We start from the raw sequence: 16,545 nt of genomic DNA on the forward strand, positions 1-16,545 counted from the left end.
AGGTGGTCTGTTTCTGGGTGAGGATTTTTTTGAAGGAATGGAGAGTTTCTCTAGCTACCACATCAACAAGGGTGGCAATGCTCATTCACCCAAGATTAAAAGCTACAGAACCACATCAGAGCTGGTGAAATTCAAGCAGGAAAATGCCTCAAAGAGGAGGATGCAACCTGGGGCATGGCCTCAAATATTTGCATTTTGGACTCTGGCAGGCAAATCTGGGTAACTGAGTCATCAGTGAAGTTATCTTGAAAGCCTTCTTGGGGAAGCCATTTGTCCATTGCTATGGTAGCATTTAATCAGTTCCAGCTTTCACTCAGTAGTGCACTCAGATGACAGATCGCTGAATTTTCTTGCAGCTGTTTGATTGAAGCATCTAAGATGAGGTGCCTTGAGATGGTGGGAAACAGTCTGTGGTCCCACTGCTCCAGCTGCTCCTCACCTGACCCAAGCAATGTGCCACCTGCAGAAACATATTCAGGCAGCACCACCATCTATCCTGCCCCACTCTCTCCATCCTCTGTAGTTTCTCTCATTCCTTCAAGAACTCACAGCTCTTTGCTATCACTTTGAGTGCTGCAGCTCTCCTGAGCATGCAAAAGTGAGGATCTTAATTCCAGCAATTTAGACAGTTAAGGAGACAGGGATGGGGGATGAGGAGCTCTGAGCTGGAAGAGGCCAGTTTAAGGCAGGAAAAAATGAGTAGGCAGCAGAGTTGGGGCAACATACTCTATGACATGAATGATGTAGTCTTGGGGCATCTTTAACCCTTTGCTGAAACTCAGCTGACCTTCAAACTTCTTAAATTTGATGCTTCAGCCTTCTGGTCACCCCTTGAATTTAGGAGTGGAGGATGGAAGTGATGCTTATTTCTCACTGCTCAAACACATTGTTTGAATGTCTCTGATTGTGTGAGTGATTGGGTTAATTGATTGTGATTATTTATAGACAGGACTTCTGAGCTTGGCCCAGCTCTACTTGCATTGAGATAACTGGGGTTTTAAAGAAAGGAATCACTGCATCATTCCAAAGTCCTCTTTAAGGCCCCGTGTTCCCTTTGCAGGCAGTGAACAAGAAGCATCCATCCCTAATGTTAAGTATTTACCATCGTAAAAAGCAGAAAACAGAATATTGTGGAGCATCGGGTCCAAAAATAAAAATGTGTGTGTTCAGACCAAGGAGGTAATAGGCAGCAGCTGTGTGCTGTTTGCTCAATCATTTATTTGCTACAATTCTATGGTTACTTCTCATTTGCCACTACAACATCCTTCAAATTCTGTTCCCTTTCTTCTTAAAAATATTCTTTTGGCTTTGTGAGCTCAGAAAAATTGTATTTAGAAACACAATGAATTACTTAAATAACATTTAGATACAACCACTCTCATCCTAAAATGGGAACCATTGCAAGTTTATATGTGGGCTTCTAAAATAAAGGGATTATTTTCCTAGTTACTTCTGTGGAAACAGGGACAAATCTAGTGCTTTATGCACTCAGGAGCTGATGCCTGCTAAGTGCAGTTCTTATAAGTTTCTTTATTCCCAGTGCTAAGAAGACTCTAGCTTTTTTTTTTTTTTTTTATGTTTCATCAAAAATGTTTTTCTGGAACGAACCAAAACAAACAAAACCCAACCGGTCTTTTGTTGGTTGCTCCACTTCCCAAAAGAGTCCAGGGCACTCAGTGACACAGCATCTGTCTTAGATGCTATTGAAGGCATTCAGCCTCTAAATGCTCTTCCACTGACGTTCTTTTATGCTGTGGTATTTGAAAAACTTGTACAACGGGGCTGGAAGAAAGGAAAAAGGCATCTTTTGAACAGGGTGGAAAATATTTAATCCTCTCTCCACCTGATTTATCTCTTAAATTCTCAGGAACTTCTCTGTGCTGTTTTTCTGCTTTAGGGAAAGCCAAGTATCCACATAACTTTATTAAAATTAATGTTGTTTGTGCTATTAACAACAGGTTATTGGAATAATCGCTGTAGGATTTTAAATTGAAAGTTGGCTGAGGTCTTCAAGCCCGAGTGTCCTTTTACTAAATGTGTTCAGGATTAAACCCTAGATTTGTGCTGCTTATTTTGAATTCTCTGTTCACTACTTTTAAAGGAGAAAATGAATTAATGCAATTTCTTCCTTAGTAAAGCCTGTGGACTTTTGGTCTTTTCAAGACTGTCCCTTTAAACCATCTGAGGTGTTTATTTTGTGTGTGAAGAAAGACTTTACTGATCTGGGTAACGTCATCCTGGCTGTGTGTAGAAATGGGGGGTGTGTGTGTGTGTGTGTGTGTGTGTGTGTGTGTGTGTAAAGAGGAAGGCCAATTGTTCTTTTTGTTCTTAAAAACCAGTGCTCCTTTTTATGAAGAGATTTTACTGTAGCCCTCTGTATTCTTCCTCATTATAGAGAAATCCAGTGAAATTGTATCTGTTTCCTCAGACTGCTGGCCTAGATACCTTAACGCCACATGGGTAGTAGATGTGCTAAATTAGAAGGGATTTTTTAATCACCTTTTTGGAAGTGTTTGTTCTTGTGTCTTTTATTTTACTTCATAAAAAAGAAAAAAAAACATAAAGAAAGAAAAAGAAAAACTTCACAGAACAGTAAACCTGAGACACGGATTCGAATGCCAGACAGTTGAATGAACAGGATAATCGGGTATTTTTTTTTGACAGGTGCGACAGCCTGCCTATGACTGGCATTATAATCATTACCATTTTAATAAGGCTCTAATAGGGGGGCCGATAATTCAATGGGGTGTGAGGATCCTAATTCAACTCCCAATCCCACATGAATGTGCTAGAATTTGTGGGCTTTGTTTTCCTCTTTTGTACCCCTGAATGCAAATAATTACTGGCTATAGATTCAAAAATTCTTAGAACTGGAAGCTAAATTAGCTTTCCTAATACTGCACAAGAATGTCAATACTCAGGGGGGAAAAAAAGGAAGTAAGTGGTTTTTGGTTGTTTTTTTGTATTACACTTGTGGTACTGCAAAGGTTCTTTAGCTTAAGTGGTTTGGTTGGCAGTGTGAATAATACCAGCACTGTTTGTAAAGGACGTGCAGCTCTCTTTCCCCCCGCTCTCCCCAAAAGAAAAAGTAAATATATTTGTCTGAAAATCATTTCTGGAACATCATATGCTGGTTTTTACCTGCCATTTTTGATGATGTTGCCTTCCTCTGCTCCAGATGTGTCTGTCCTCTCCATATTTTTTCAGCAGTGGCAAGTGGTATGTTCAGGATCTGTGGCTGTGCTTTCACAGGAGTCCTGTGGGCACTAAAACAGCCAGTTTATCCCATTCAGATGACACAACACAATTTCAAATCCCAAGGCAGCACCCCACACTGTGGTTTGAGGCTGAGTGCTGAAGGTACCCTGTAATTGCAGGAACTGCTCAACACCTGAGAAGAGTGTTTCCAAAGGTAAGAGAATACACCAATTTCTGCTTAGGATGCCACTTGCACTTGTGTTTAACGGCATTTGAGTAGCTATTTTAAAAGCCAGGAGGTTAGGGGGTCAGCAGCCCTCCTTCTTGCTCCTACCACCTCCTATCATGTGTCTGGCTCTTGGGACACAGGACTGGGGACGGGGAAATAGATTCCTCTTTCTGTTAACAACCAGAACAAAAAACTTTTTTTTTTTTTTTTTTTTTTTTGGCTCTGCTGACTTATGCAATGAATTTTTCTATTCATTTTTGATCAAGAATACATATTATTATTTCTAACTAATGACCAGCACCAACAGTGCTACATCAGACAAGCTTTTGAAAAATTGGGAGGGACATTTCCATATAACCCCATGCAGCTGGAATCAGCTTCTCCCGCCCACTATTACTGATCCTAAATTAGCTGTGGAGACTTGCCATGCTTTCAGTCCTCTTTCTCTTTCTGAACATGCGTTGCCTGATGTATAAGGAATATGACCAGCACTTAGTGTGTAAGGGAGTAAAAGATAAATAAAGGCACTTTATATCATGTAAAAGTGAGAAATATCTGAGGTGAACAAACCAATCGGTGAAAACCAGCCTGAACCTTTGCCCCAAACTGAAAGGCAGAGTTTTGGAGCTTGGCCAAAATCTGGTTAATCTTTCTCCCTCTCTGTCTTTTAATGGTATTTATGGTTTCGCAGCACTTCCTGGTTTCATCTAGGTCCAAAAGCAGGAGAGTGAAATATCATCGGAGAGGCTATTCACAGTGTTTCCAGCTGGCTAGGACCATGGAATGAAAGATCTCTCACAATTAGGTCTGTTCTAGAAGGGCTTCTGCCCAGTTTCTGTCCTGATGAGGTTCTGGTGAGCAGCCAAACTGTTAGAAAATCATCTTAATTAAATTGAAACCTTGAAAATATGCCCTTCTACAAAATAACTGGCATGCTTCACCTGATGAACCTGTGACTTATTAAGTTTCTTTTTTTCTTTTTTGTACAGAAGATGTTATTTTTTCTTGGCTTTGGAAGGCTCCTCATGGACTTGATATGTACACAGGTTATTTGTGCTCTCTTTGAAATAATGTTTTTTATGCATTTCAAGTTTTTATGGACACTAATTCAGACACTGAAACAACTTCTCAGTCCTGTGGTTTCTTTGAGCAGAAAAAGACAGGATTTGGAAATGATCACTGCTTTTCTGCAAGTGCTAGAATGAATGTATGGAAGTCTGTTTCCCATTGCACATGGTTTGATTTAGGCTGGATGTTACAGAGCAATCTGAGATGCTGGGACAGGCTGTGAGGAGCAAAACCTATAGATGGAGAGGGGAATCTTTCCCTCTGTTTCAGCTTACCTTTGCTGCCATTGTGGCTAATTATTGTTCCTGTGTGACAATTTTCCTAGTTTGGCTGAAAAGAAGTTTGTGAAGAACTAATTGAAGGCATCCCTCTTCTCCTTAGGCTTTATTCAGTTCTCTGGGGAGCAAGGTAAAATCCAGTAGTTTGGAGAAGACCTTGAGAGTATCCAAAACTCTCCCTGCTGACTTGGATCACATAAACGTGGTTGACTTTCTTCTAGGCACTGATCAACAACTTTATTCTCTCTTAGACACCACAGGAGGCTGTGCGAGACTGGCTCCTGTCTGGCAAGTGCTGTCCTTGGGGACTCTCTGGCAGAGCAAAGGTTCCAGCAAAAAAATCACAGATATTTTAAAGATTCATACTGGTTGTGTACTTACCTGCTATTCCTCTTATCTGTCAAATATGCTTTTGTTATCATCACCGTGTCCAGATGTGGGCCCAGAGCTGAGCATGGCTCTGGAACAGCTGTCCTGCCCCCAAAAGTTGACCAGTCTGAGAAAAGTACAACATGCCTGGGGAACATAAGGGAACAACATTTATCTATCCTGTGGTGGAGAAAAATTGTTTCCAAACTTTGATGATTTGGTTAGGCTATTGAAAAGAGAGTACAGGGTAATTTGTCTTGTTTTATAGCTCTACACGTGCTCCCTGTTGCCTGTCTGTTTGAGTGAGGTTTCTTCTTGGGTCGTGTTTCAGCCATTGCACCTACACAAGACATTCAGGAAAATGCTCCTGTGGGTTTAACAAGAATGGCTATCAGTCTGAAATCCTTGAGGGGAGATCCAAGCCACCAGGACTCTTCCCACTTGATTCCAGCCCAAATGAGTCCAAACCGGCTAAGAAACACAGAACAAAGAAAAGCTTTGCCTTCTCTGTTGAAGGACAAAGCAGGAGGGGAAAAGGGATGTGAAGATGCTGAATTTGCTTTCCCTAACAGGAACTAGGGAACTAGGCAAGATTTAATTCTGTTGTTGAGCTTTTAATTGGGTAGTAAACTTTATTGCAGGTGGAAGATAAGTTAGTTAAAGTCGTCCCAAAAAACCAAAATAAAGTAAACGTCACCCAATTCATAATTTTTAGTAATGTTACCCAGATCCAAAGGGTTGTGATGCAGCAGCCAAAGGAATTATTTTTGCCTATGTCACTGGTCCGCTGCCTGATTCCAGCATTTCACTTCCCTCTGCTGTAGCTTGCCCTTTTCAAAGCAAAATCTAATACTGAACCGTCCCTCAGCAGATCCGTTCAAGGTTGATGAAGTGTTTTGGAGAAGGGGCTGCTGCTAAAAAAGCTGCTGTAAAAGTTTTCATCATTAGCATTCACTTTGATGTATCAAAAGTAACCATTTTTCCATAAAGCGCTGGAAGTTTCATTGTGCAAAGAATTTAGATTAACATTAAATACGGAAGGTTTTAGAAATCATTCACCTTGAAAACTGGTAAAACTGGCATATTCACAGCAGAAGTGAAAGACGTTTTATCTGTGTTGTCCTTTGTAATTATGGTGCTGAATAACAGGAGTATTATCACACCAGGGTTAGTGCCAGAGGATTACCCAAAGTTTTTCAAATGGGATGGTAAAGTGGTGCAAACAGGTGCATAGACAAAGAGCAAAAAGAGGGGAGGAAAGTGAGAGAAAGAAAGCTGAAGCCTCGTAGTTTCAGCCACATAGCAAAATTAATGGTTTCTCTAAGTGAATAGCATAGCTAGATTACTATTGAACCTGTAAGATTTGAGGAATGGGTCAGAGTCTTCATTTCACTCCTGTTTTAACTTAGGCAAAATAGGTCACTTTAATTGTGCTTTATCAAAAAAGAAAAACTTTTTATTGCAATAATTTTGCAGTGGATAAAGTGACTCATAAGAATATGGACTCTGAAATTCGCTTCTCAAGAAATCCCTTTGCAAACTGGATGCTGCTAACTGGGGTTTCTTTTTGAACATTCCACATGTGTGTATCCAAAAAGAGAGAGGGACGCATTTCTGAATGAAGTTAAAATATCTTTATAAGTAAAAGTCAACGTAAACACATACTCCTTCTATTTTGGTGTATCTTTTTTTTTTTTTTTTTTTTTTTTATATATATATTTGTGTGTTAATTCATTTGTTTACTTTAGAGTGAGATGGATACTTCTTGACCTCTTCAGAAAATAATGATGTACTTTTGCACAGTTCCTTTGCAAGATTAAACTTGGAGAAAGTTTTTGGTGGCACTTTTGAGTATGAAATGTATCAAGAGATGCATTTCAGTATTTACTGTTAATTGCCACAAATAAAGCTGTTAAGGTTTTGGATATGGACATCTAGAATAATCTGTGGAGGGAGAGAATGGGACATTTGGGTATTCCACCCTCTGTCTCTAATAGTAGCTTTGGGAACACTTTGTGGTGGAAGGAAGCAATACTTTAGGAATTTATGTCACTGGGGAAAGTGGCCCATCTCAGATTTCTGTGTTACCTCTCTCTGCTGGCTGTCACTGAGAACGGGGGAATATTTTAGCTTAGTGATTGCCCTGCTTTTGAGGTAGACCTCCAGGTAACTATAGGCTGGTTACTACCACTTTGCTCCCCACAAAGATCTGTAAGAGTAATAGCGGGGTAGGACAAGTCTGGGATGGCATACTGATGTTCCCCCTGACTAATGCCTACAGTGGGATTTCTATGATTCCAAGTGGGACTTTGAAGGCATCTATGGCTTTGTTTTGTAATTAGAATGTGGCAGTCTCTGAAAGGAGGTCTCCTTAGAATATTTGCTATAAAGAATAATCAGTATAAATATCTGTAATTGCTGGTCCCTGAATCACGTGGTGGGGGCAAATCACAGGCTTCAAGGCTATGCAAATAAACAGCAGCCTTGCAATGCCCCGTCCCCTCTGTTTTCCTGTCGTCTCTGCTCTTGTGCATCACTAAAGGGCATTGAAATTGCACAAGTCAGTCCTCTCAGCGGGCTTGGTGCCCCGCTGGCTCACAAGAAAAGGGCCAGCAGGGAGTTTAGGGGCAGCAGAGTACACATGTATGTGCTCACTCCACATGCACGCCCTGCCTGTCAGCCCAGCAAGACCTGTCACCCTTCTGATTGTTGTTTTGATCCCACTCCTTCAGCTGACATGCTCCGAGTCCTCCAGCCAGGGCTGTGAAGGACAGACACTTTCCTGTCCCAGAAAGAGCCCTCAGATAACACACACAGTAGACTTTGTGGTCAATCAGATTCAGTTTCTATCTGAATTTAAAGCGGTGGTGTTGATTTGATGACAGTAACTAAACATCGTTATTTTACGTTGCCTGTGTCATAACATAGTCAAGAGGTGACATCTGACATCGTGCCTAGGTTTAGAGGAACTCAGAAATCAGAAATTCTTTCCCTTTGAGTTACTTTTTCATTTCTGTGTATGCATGAGAAAAAATAGCACTTGTTTTGGAACAACTTCACTGAAACAAAATGTTTTGGCATTATCAAAAAAATGTGTTTTCCTGTTCTTAGTAAAACAAAAAACAAATCAGTAAACTCAGTTTTGTTGACAGGGTCTGTCTTGCCTAATAAGAAAGCATTTAATTTGAAAACGCAGGGTAAATCTAGGACAGTCCTCAGGAACATGGTTCTCAGGACTATTTCTAGTGAGTGAATATTTCATGATCCTGAAGGTCAAACTCTGCATGAAAAATTGTGCCTCTTGTGTGATAATGCAATAGCTGGGCTCAGCAGAAGTGTACAACATAAGACATTTCTTTCATTAGATATGGCTGGCAGCGAAGCTTGCCAAGCAAAGTATCTCTGCCTTGCTGGTTTGTCTGAATTTTGATCCATGGATACGGATATGGATATGGATATGGATATGGATACGGATATGTTCTTTTGTACTCCTTCTTTTTAGCCCTGCTCCCTAGGAAGCAATGCATGACTAAGCTGGCTCCAGGTCTCAGTTTTTTCAACTTGTCTGCTTGGCTAGAAGAGAAAGAGCCAGTTGAATATTTCTTACTGGAATAAAGCCTGAAACCTAATCTCAACTGTTCTAGTACCAGCAGAGGATCTACAGAGGGATGAGGAAAATGAAGATGCAAGTCTCCTGCAAATGGAATTTGTTGTCAGCCTGAGAAATTCACTCATAGTGCTTTATGCAATAGCTTTAAAAGTCACTATTTCATCTCATTTCATCTAAGCCAGACTGCTAGGAGATACAAATCAGTGGTTCTCCATGGATGATTCCACTTTTCCATTAGCAGTGGGGTCTGGCCACAGAACTTTCCTAGACTTCAGATTAGTGTGTTCATGGGACTTATCAAACAAAAAGGAGAGTAAAGGCTCTGTAGAGAAGATTTCCAGAGGCAACCCCCTTGCAGCTGTTTAACATTTAAGTTGTAACTGAAGTTCAGACACATTGTCTACAAAATTACCCATTTAGAGCATGGAAAAATTTTCTTAAATAAATAAAGATTACTTGGTCAAGAGGGCTGGAACATACACCTTATACAGCTAGTAAAAAAATCAGGTAAATTCTGTTCTATAAAAGAGCTATATGACTGGAATAAGTGTGGGGTACAGAGCACAGCACTTGTCACAACAGTGAGCAAAACTGTGTCCAGAAATAATGTGAGAGCCCAGAAATACAAGGCTAATGGAGAAATTGGTCCCTGCAAAAGAGAAACACCAGCTTATTTTCCAGTTGCAAGGGAATAAACAGGATGAGAAAAGTGCTGGCTGTCAGACTGACTTGTGTGGCACAAGAGGTCAGGTGTTCAACTGCTGGAAGCAATGGGTGTGCTGCTGTGCGGCACTGCCAGGACAGGGCATCAGCTTTGCTGACAGACCGAATCCCCTGGCTGTCATCTCTGTGGTCTGCTCAGAACCACAGCCTGCTCTTTCATCGCTGTGTACAGGGAATACGCTGCAAATCCACAGGGATTTGGTTTTGAAGCAAAACTTTCACTCTTACATAGCAAGGGAGGAAGGTTACAAAGGAGACAGGCTGACTTTAGATTTGTTTAGTTGTATTCTTTTGTTTGTTGGTTGGTTTGTTTATTTTTAATACCTTCTCCTTACTTTAAAGTTTGGTTGTTTGTTTGGTTTGGTTTGGTTTGGTTTTGGTTTTTTTTTTTTCCCTGGAGCCATTTTAAAGAATTCTAACATTTCTTGTCAGTGTGTTTATTTTTGAAAGGGACAAAATCTAGAAAAAGTAATATTCTCACTGTGGTCACCTTTACCTCTCACAGCTGGCTGGAGCAGAGCTCAACATATCTGTGAGGGCACCCAAAAGGAGGAAATTTGTACAAGATTGTGGAGATTTCCAAAAGAGCTGAATAACCACAATTTTTCTTTGTCTGTATATTTTATTTATACAAATTTATTGAAATATCTCAGCCTCTGGAGAAAAAAAAAAAAAAAAAAAGAAGTGTTTTCTGCCACTATCAGATATATATTCAAACAAACAAACAAACAAAATGCTATTGTACAGGAGGATGATAATGCCAGGAACTGACATCTTCCTTCTACTCCATTTATCTCAGCGATGCACTCTTAGTCTGGAAACTGTGATATTGAATATTGTCAGGTTGGGTTTCCACTAATTAATGAAAAACAGGCTGCAAGCACAAAGGATTATTTTGGCCTATTCAATCTGATCACAAACATTTTGAGAATCTATTTAGCTTTTTTGAATGGTGTGAGGTAAACCAAGAGAAAAAACATCTTTTTTCAGCTAGTCAGCCAGGTAAAAAAAAAAAAAAAAAAAAAAAAAAAAAAAAAATCCACATGGATTTACCTAATGGGGTCAAAGCTGAGAAAAGCAGAACATTGTTCCCGGGAGCCAGGCAAGGCAGTTATCTTTTGGAGAGGGATGATTCTGAGGCTCTAAAAACTTTAGAGCTGCTAACTAACCCTGTGAATTTAAGCAGGCAGCTTTGCTCTGCCTTCAGAGGGAGTTTGCACTCCTAGTATCAGGTGGAACTAACAACTCCTGTGCTTTCTGGGAGCCACAGACCCGTTTACAGGGATTTTGCAATGAGTGTAGTACAAAGCATCTAAGTCAGGTTCTCAGCTAGTGAAATCAATGTACTTGGTCAATGAAGAGCCTGGCAGTCTATATTCAGGTCCTGCTTGCACAGTGTGGAGTGTCTTTGATTAAACTGTAATCAGAAACCAGCAAAGAGATAATTGGCATGTGTATTACTGCAAAACATGCATAAAACAATTCTGCTAGGCTTAGGCTGTAAATATGTACCTAAGCTGATGTGCTAGCAATGAGCTGCTCGCTTGCTCCTAGGACTTAATTACATGTTACACCGATCGATGAAAGGTTAAAACAGTTGAATCAATGTTTTATTGCACTGCTGTAAACTGTGGTTGTAGCATATTAGACTATGAGTGGCTGGCAAGTTTAAAAGCATGTAACTGAATCAAAGTCTGAGTAAGTGTTGTGTGTGCAGTTTAGGAACAGTTAATACCTTCCAATTGAGAGGATTTGTTTCTAATTAATATAAAAGCTGTTTATTTAAATCCTAGGCAGGCAGTATTTAAATACAACAAGTCACCTGGGAATCCCATCTAAACCACTTTGTGGAAAGCTGTTATGCTGTGCTGAAATAAATCCAGCATGAAGTAAGTGTACTCTCTTCATTCAGAGTGTAGAACGGTTCTCTGTGTGCTGTTTTCTTTTTTCTTCTTCCTGAATAAGCTAAAATATTCTTGTCCTTATTCCACCTTAAGGAACAATGAAAGTTACAGTGTTGCTACAGTTTTCTGTACTCTTATTGCCTGCATATCCTCAGTCAGCCATTGGCAGCACTTGTTTTGAAAAGGTGTCAGGTATGAACAAAATGAAACACAAGCCCTGACAAAAGGAACACACAAAGTCAATAAGCTGAAGACATGCAGTATGCTGAACAACAACATTTACAGAGTTTACAAATTATGGTTTTTAGAGCTCCTGGAATACACGAGACCATGACTTGGCTTTCGTTCAAGCGAGATTGGAAGGGCTTATAGGTATTGGGGATAACAGCATCAAATGGTCTTATTATCTTGTTAGCAGAAGAGTTTCTGATTTCTTTGGCTTTAATTTTTAAATTTTAAATTCCCCTTACTTGAAAGAGTGGAATAAATAATGCTTTTATTTAAACAAACAAACAAACAAACAAACAAACAAAAACCCCAACAACCAAAACCCCAAAACATTTAAAAGTTAAGAATATTTTTGCATTATTTGGAGTGAAAGAGTTTTAAACACCTTCGCAATTTCATGTTAGTCCATCTTTCAACAGCAGTATGTTGTCATCAATTTTCTCCATACCTCCACTAATTTTCTTTTAGCTTCATTTTCTCCCCTCCATTTTTTTTCCCCGTTTCATCCAGCCTCTCCATTTCCTATCTGTGTACACTGTAGTGATAATGCCACCTTCAGCTCATCCTGGACCATATCAAAGGAGAAGACAACAGCAGTGTGAAAGGTGGTACTGGTAACTCCCTGCTTCATCTGCAGTTCACAGAGTAGGCTGTGAATTTTAGCAGTTTCCTGAAGTGGGGGAGTGGGTGAGGGAAAATTTGATGGTTTGGGCTAGATTTTTACTCTGGGTTTGTTGAGCTGCATCCATGTGAGGAGTCAGCAATGACCAGTTCCTTTACTGTCTCATTTTTATCATGCCCTTGTAAACATGATGGACAAGTTTGTCCCTTGCAAACTTGGGGAAGCCAATGTCTTTATTTCATTTTCCCCAGGCATAGCTGTAAAATCAGCTTCAAATAATTTTTTCTGCTTGTTAATTATGTGCTAATGAGGTTTTTACTGAGTACTCTTTCCTTCACACGTCTTCCTCCAAGCCTCTCAGCTGAGCTCAGACTCTGGCACTGGTTGCTCGTTGCCACCTTCCCTTTGTCCAGGGATGTCTGCCCTGCAGGAAAGTAAGAGTGATGTAAACAGGGATTTTTAGCTGGCAGGTCTTTCAATGGCATGTTGGATATTTCTTTGAATGGAATAAACAAATCAGCTGGTTAAGCTCTATTTCTGCAGGGCTTCCCTGCCTCAGATGGTTTCCTCAGTGTGTTTTGTGGCACCTCCATAATGGGCAGCTTTAAAATCCCTCAGGAGAGTAAAATCTGGTAGTTCAATCAGTAGGAAGGAATGCCGTTCTATCAGGACTGGGGAGCAAGGAATGTATGCCATGCAGACAGTTGTAATTTACAGGCTATAAATGAATCTATTTAGATAACAGAAAAATGAAGCCAAGCCTCATCTGTCTTTTCTTTTCTTTTCTTTTCTTTTCTTTTCTTTTCTTTTCTTTTCTTTTCTTTTCTTTTCTTTTCTTTTCTTTTCTTTTCTTTTCTTTTCTTTTCTTTTCTTTTCTTTTCTTTTCTTTTCTTTTCTTTTCTTTTCTTTTCTTTTCTACTCAGCATAAGAGAAGTTGTGTTACCTCCTAGCAAACTTTCTTCTGTACATCTCTGCTTTTTCCTGTCTGCTGCACCCCTTGGCAGCCACCTCACAGTGTGTTTTAGGATGGATGTGTCACTAAGCAAGAGAAAGCAATTTCCCACAACAGTGATAAATCCCACTGTAAATCGAGGGCCAATCTCTGCATGAGAAGCTTATGGATTTTAACAACTGACTGAAAGCCCAGCACAGCATTCAGTTGCTTTGAGGATGCCTTGGTTCAAGTAACAAGCTGGGTGGCTGGTGGCATGAGGGTTATCAGGAAGTTAGATGCCATCTTCAGTAAGGCTTTGAACAGGCTCTCCATAAACCACAGGTGCATTATGTTGAGTTAAGCCATTTCAGATTGGGCAGCGTGCCTTGGGGTGAATCCGGAAGAAATCACTGTCAGTGATCAAATATTGATATATTCTCATACCCACAGATGTTACCGTAATTTGAATCTTTTATGAGTCTTTACTTGGCGAAGACTTAGAAGTGCACTAACTTAGAGCCTGGGTTATCTCTGAGCCTGGAGAGCAGGTGGCCAGGCAGTGCTCAGGTGGGGATTATTGCTGCCGACGGTGTTAGAACCCTTGCTTTGCACCTGCCTCCTCCTCATAACAAGCCCGCTAAAGATAAAAAGACTCCGATTCCCTGGCACTGCCAACCAACTCCACCAATCTTTCAAAAACAAATACTCAAGCTTGACTGTAAAATTAAATAGAAAATAAGAGTTACCACTACCTTCTATTGCATGTTGATTGACCCGAGCACTCTCCAATTGCAAACATAAAAGATTAGATATCACTTTCCATACAGGTGTATGCAAACCATTTTTCATCTAACTGGGAGAACGAATTGTTCAAAGTTCTGGAAAATGTCCGTGTGCACTTTTACAAGTGTACTTAGCAAAAGGAAGGCATTGACTTATGCCTTCAAAGGTGGTGATTTACAATGTCCTGTCTAGTGTTTCCAAAATCAAGAATTTTGTTTAAGCTTTGCAGAATGTACTGAAAGGAGATTTCTGATGCAGTGTGTGTGTTTACAGTGCAAATACAGCAATAGACTTTTTAGAAGGTAATTACTCAAAGTGATCTCACACAAGAAAGAGCCAACACTACAGGGGATAGGGGAGAAAGAATCTTCTTCTTAGAAGCTGATGTAAGCCAAGAGAAACTTCAAAAAGACAAGGTTTCATAAGGTAAAGTTAGTCTTGGGAGGGATGAGGGCAACAAAGTGAAGACAAAATTTCTGTTTGGAGGAGATGGACAGCATCTTTGACTATCACAATGGGTTTGAATTCAAAATTCGCTGATTGTCTTTACTAAAAAAACCTATGACTTTTTTTGTTTGTTTGTTTTTTTTTTTGGGGGGGGATTGTTTGTTTTGTTTTGTTTAAGAAGGAGAGACAGAGAAAAAAAGGAGTCTACATTTCTGAGAAAAGAAAATACCAAAACGTCGTAACAGTGCTGAAAACAGCTCATGAAAATTTTAAGATCAATTTTCAGCAAGAATTGATCATTTTTACTTCACTAAAAACTCTTCTATATGCTTCCTTAAAAAAAGTTGAATAATGATTCCTCACTTGTTTCTTGAATGGTTTGCTCTTCCCCAAAATCCATGAGTCCTCAATTTCTCTTTCAGTGCTAGTGAAATGAGTATTTTTCAAGAATTAAAGATGGAATTTTTGCCCCCCACAAGAAAGGGCCTACCTTTGCAGCAGTTACCTCAGTAAAGAGAAAGTCTGTCCCTCTTCTCTCTTCAAGGATTAGTTATTTCAGAGGCTAATTGTCCTAGTCTGAAAGGATTTGTTGATCCAACAGCTGAAAGAAAAAAAGCAAGTTGACATTTCTGCCTGGGCAAAGACAGCTTTTTTTCTAGTTGAGAGAGAGTGTTAGCTGGCTGCTGCTGCTGTGATCTATATCCTTGTGGCTATTTAAAATAAAGGATGAGATTTTCCTTTTCTTCATTGATGTGTTCACATAGTGTCTCATGACACAGAGAAGCCACTGAGGGGATGCTGTGTTTTAGTTGCTGGCATGTTTCAGGGCATGCCCCAGCAATGGTCAGAGTCAGTGGGAAGCTCTGGAATGTGCTGTGGTGGACACAAGGTTAGATCCACACTACTTCATGAGGGTTTCCACATGAACATTCTCCAGGTCGGACAGACCACATATCTGGGCAGATGTGTGGTGGGTCTTGGCCAGGTGAGAGTTCTGAGGAGCTGGCCCTGGAACTCTCACATTTGCCTGGCTCTCTGAAGGCACCATGATTCCCTGTGAGAATAAGGCAAGCGAGCATCGCATGCCACCATCACAGCTAGAGTGGCGAGCACCTTTTCATACAATATAAACAAGCAATTTTACTTTCTCCTCTTGTCAGATTCATCTCAGACAGCTCTACCTAAAATTCCATTTCCTCTCTTTTATATTCCAGTCACTTCTTATATTACTGTGGGGGAAAGTATTTCTAATACATTACTGGACATATGCCTTTTTTCCACAAGTATTTTGAAAATGCTTTTCTATGTTTATTCCTTTTGTGGAAAGTTTTTCGACTAATGATTTGGGCTGGGAAATGATAATTTGCCTTTTAAGGCCTTCATACTTCGTCTCACTGTTTTCCTTTCAATGGGTTCTACAAATCACAATTGCTCACCCTCCCTTAAGAGGGTTTTTGATTGTTTTAATTGCCAGAGGATTATCTAGGTAGAAATAGATTGACGCACTTGCTTGAAGGCTTTTTCCACTCTTCAGGCTGTAATGTTCAGGTTGTTCAGTCCCAGCCAGGAGGTTCAAACTGTAACTAGGTGCCCTGTTTTCCAGGCTGCATAGGAACTGTACTCATTTTGAGACATGTCAGACCCTGCATCACTAAGCAGCTACTCACCAGGGTAAAGTGATGCTCACCTCCAACTATGCTTCTCTGCATTTTGGTCCTCTGCCTTTGGAAGATGTGTGTTCAGTTCTCCCCTCGGAGAATGCAGAACAGACATCTTCTTCTTCAGTTTCTTAGGTTTCTGCTGAACATCCTAACTTGCCCAGAGTGTCTCTGTATCATCAGGCAGGGGCTGGAGTCCTTACTGCACCATTGCCCCCTGTGCTTTGGCAGGGAGGAGGAGATAAGCTGTTTTAAAGACTGGACTACTGCAAGCTTGCTTCCTCTCTGAGCAAAGGCCAACCTGGGCTTTTCAAGCACATGCTGCATCTCTTGCTCCCCAGATCTGTATTGCCTGCATTCAGGCTCTGTGGTGATGTCATGAATTAGACCCAAATGCTGTTTGACAGCCACAAGGCTGAAAATAAAAATGCAGTAATAAAGCCAGTACTTTGTTACAGCACTGTACACGGTATCTGGTACTGTGTTTGTTGCAG

The 16,545-nt window shown here is 40.4% G+C and overlaps 1 long non-coding RNA gene across 1 annotated transcript; it reads right to left on the minus strand.

The window, feature by feature from the left end:
* Positions 1–3,141: 3,141 nt before the first annotated feature.
* Positions 3,142–14,982, minus strand: LOC120752021 (uncharacterized). Its single transcript, XR_005700573.1, has 3 exons — positions 14,899–14,982; positions 5,155–5,289; positions 3,142–3,266 (listed from the first exon to the last, which is right to left on the minus strand). It is a non-coding gene; the product is annotated as an uncharacterized LOC120752021 (long non-coding RNA).
* Between the last annotated feature and the right edge of the window lie 1,563 nt (positions 14,983–16,545).

This window comes from Hirundo rustica, chromosome 4, assembly GCF_015227805.2.
Source record: "Hirundo rustica isolate bHirRus1 chromosome 4, bHirRus1.pri.v3, whole genome shotgun sequence".
In the NCBI taxonomy this organism is placed as follows: Eukaryota; Metazoa; Chordata; class Aves; order Passeriformes; family Hirundinidae; genus Hirundo; species Hirundo rustica.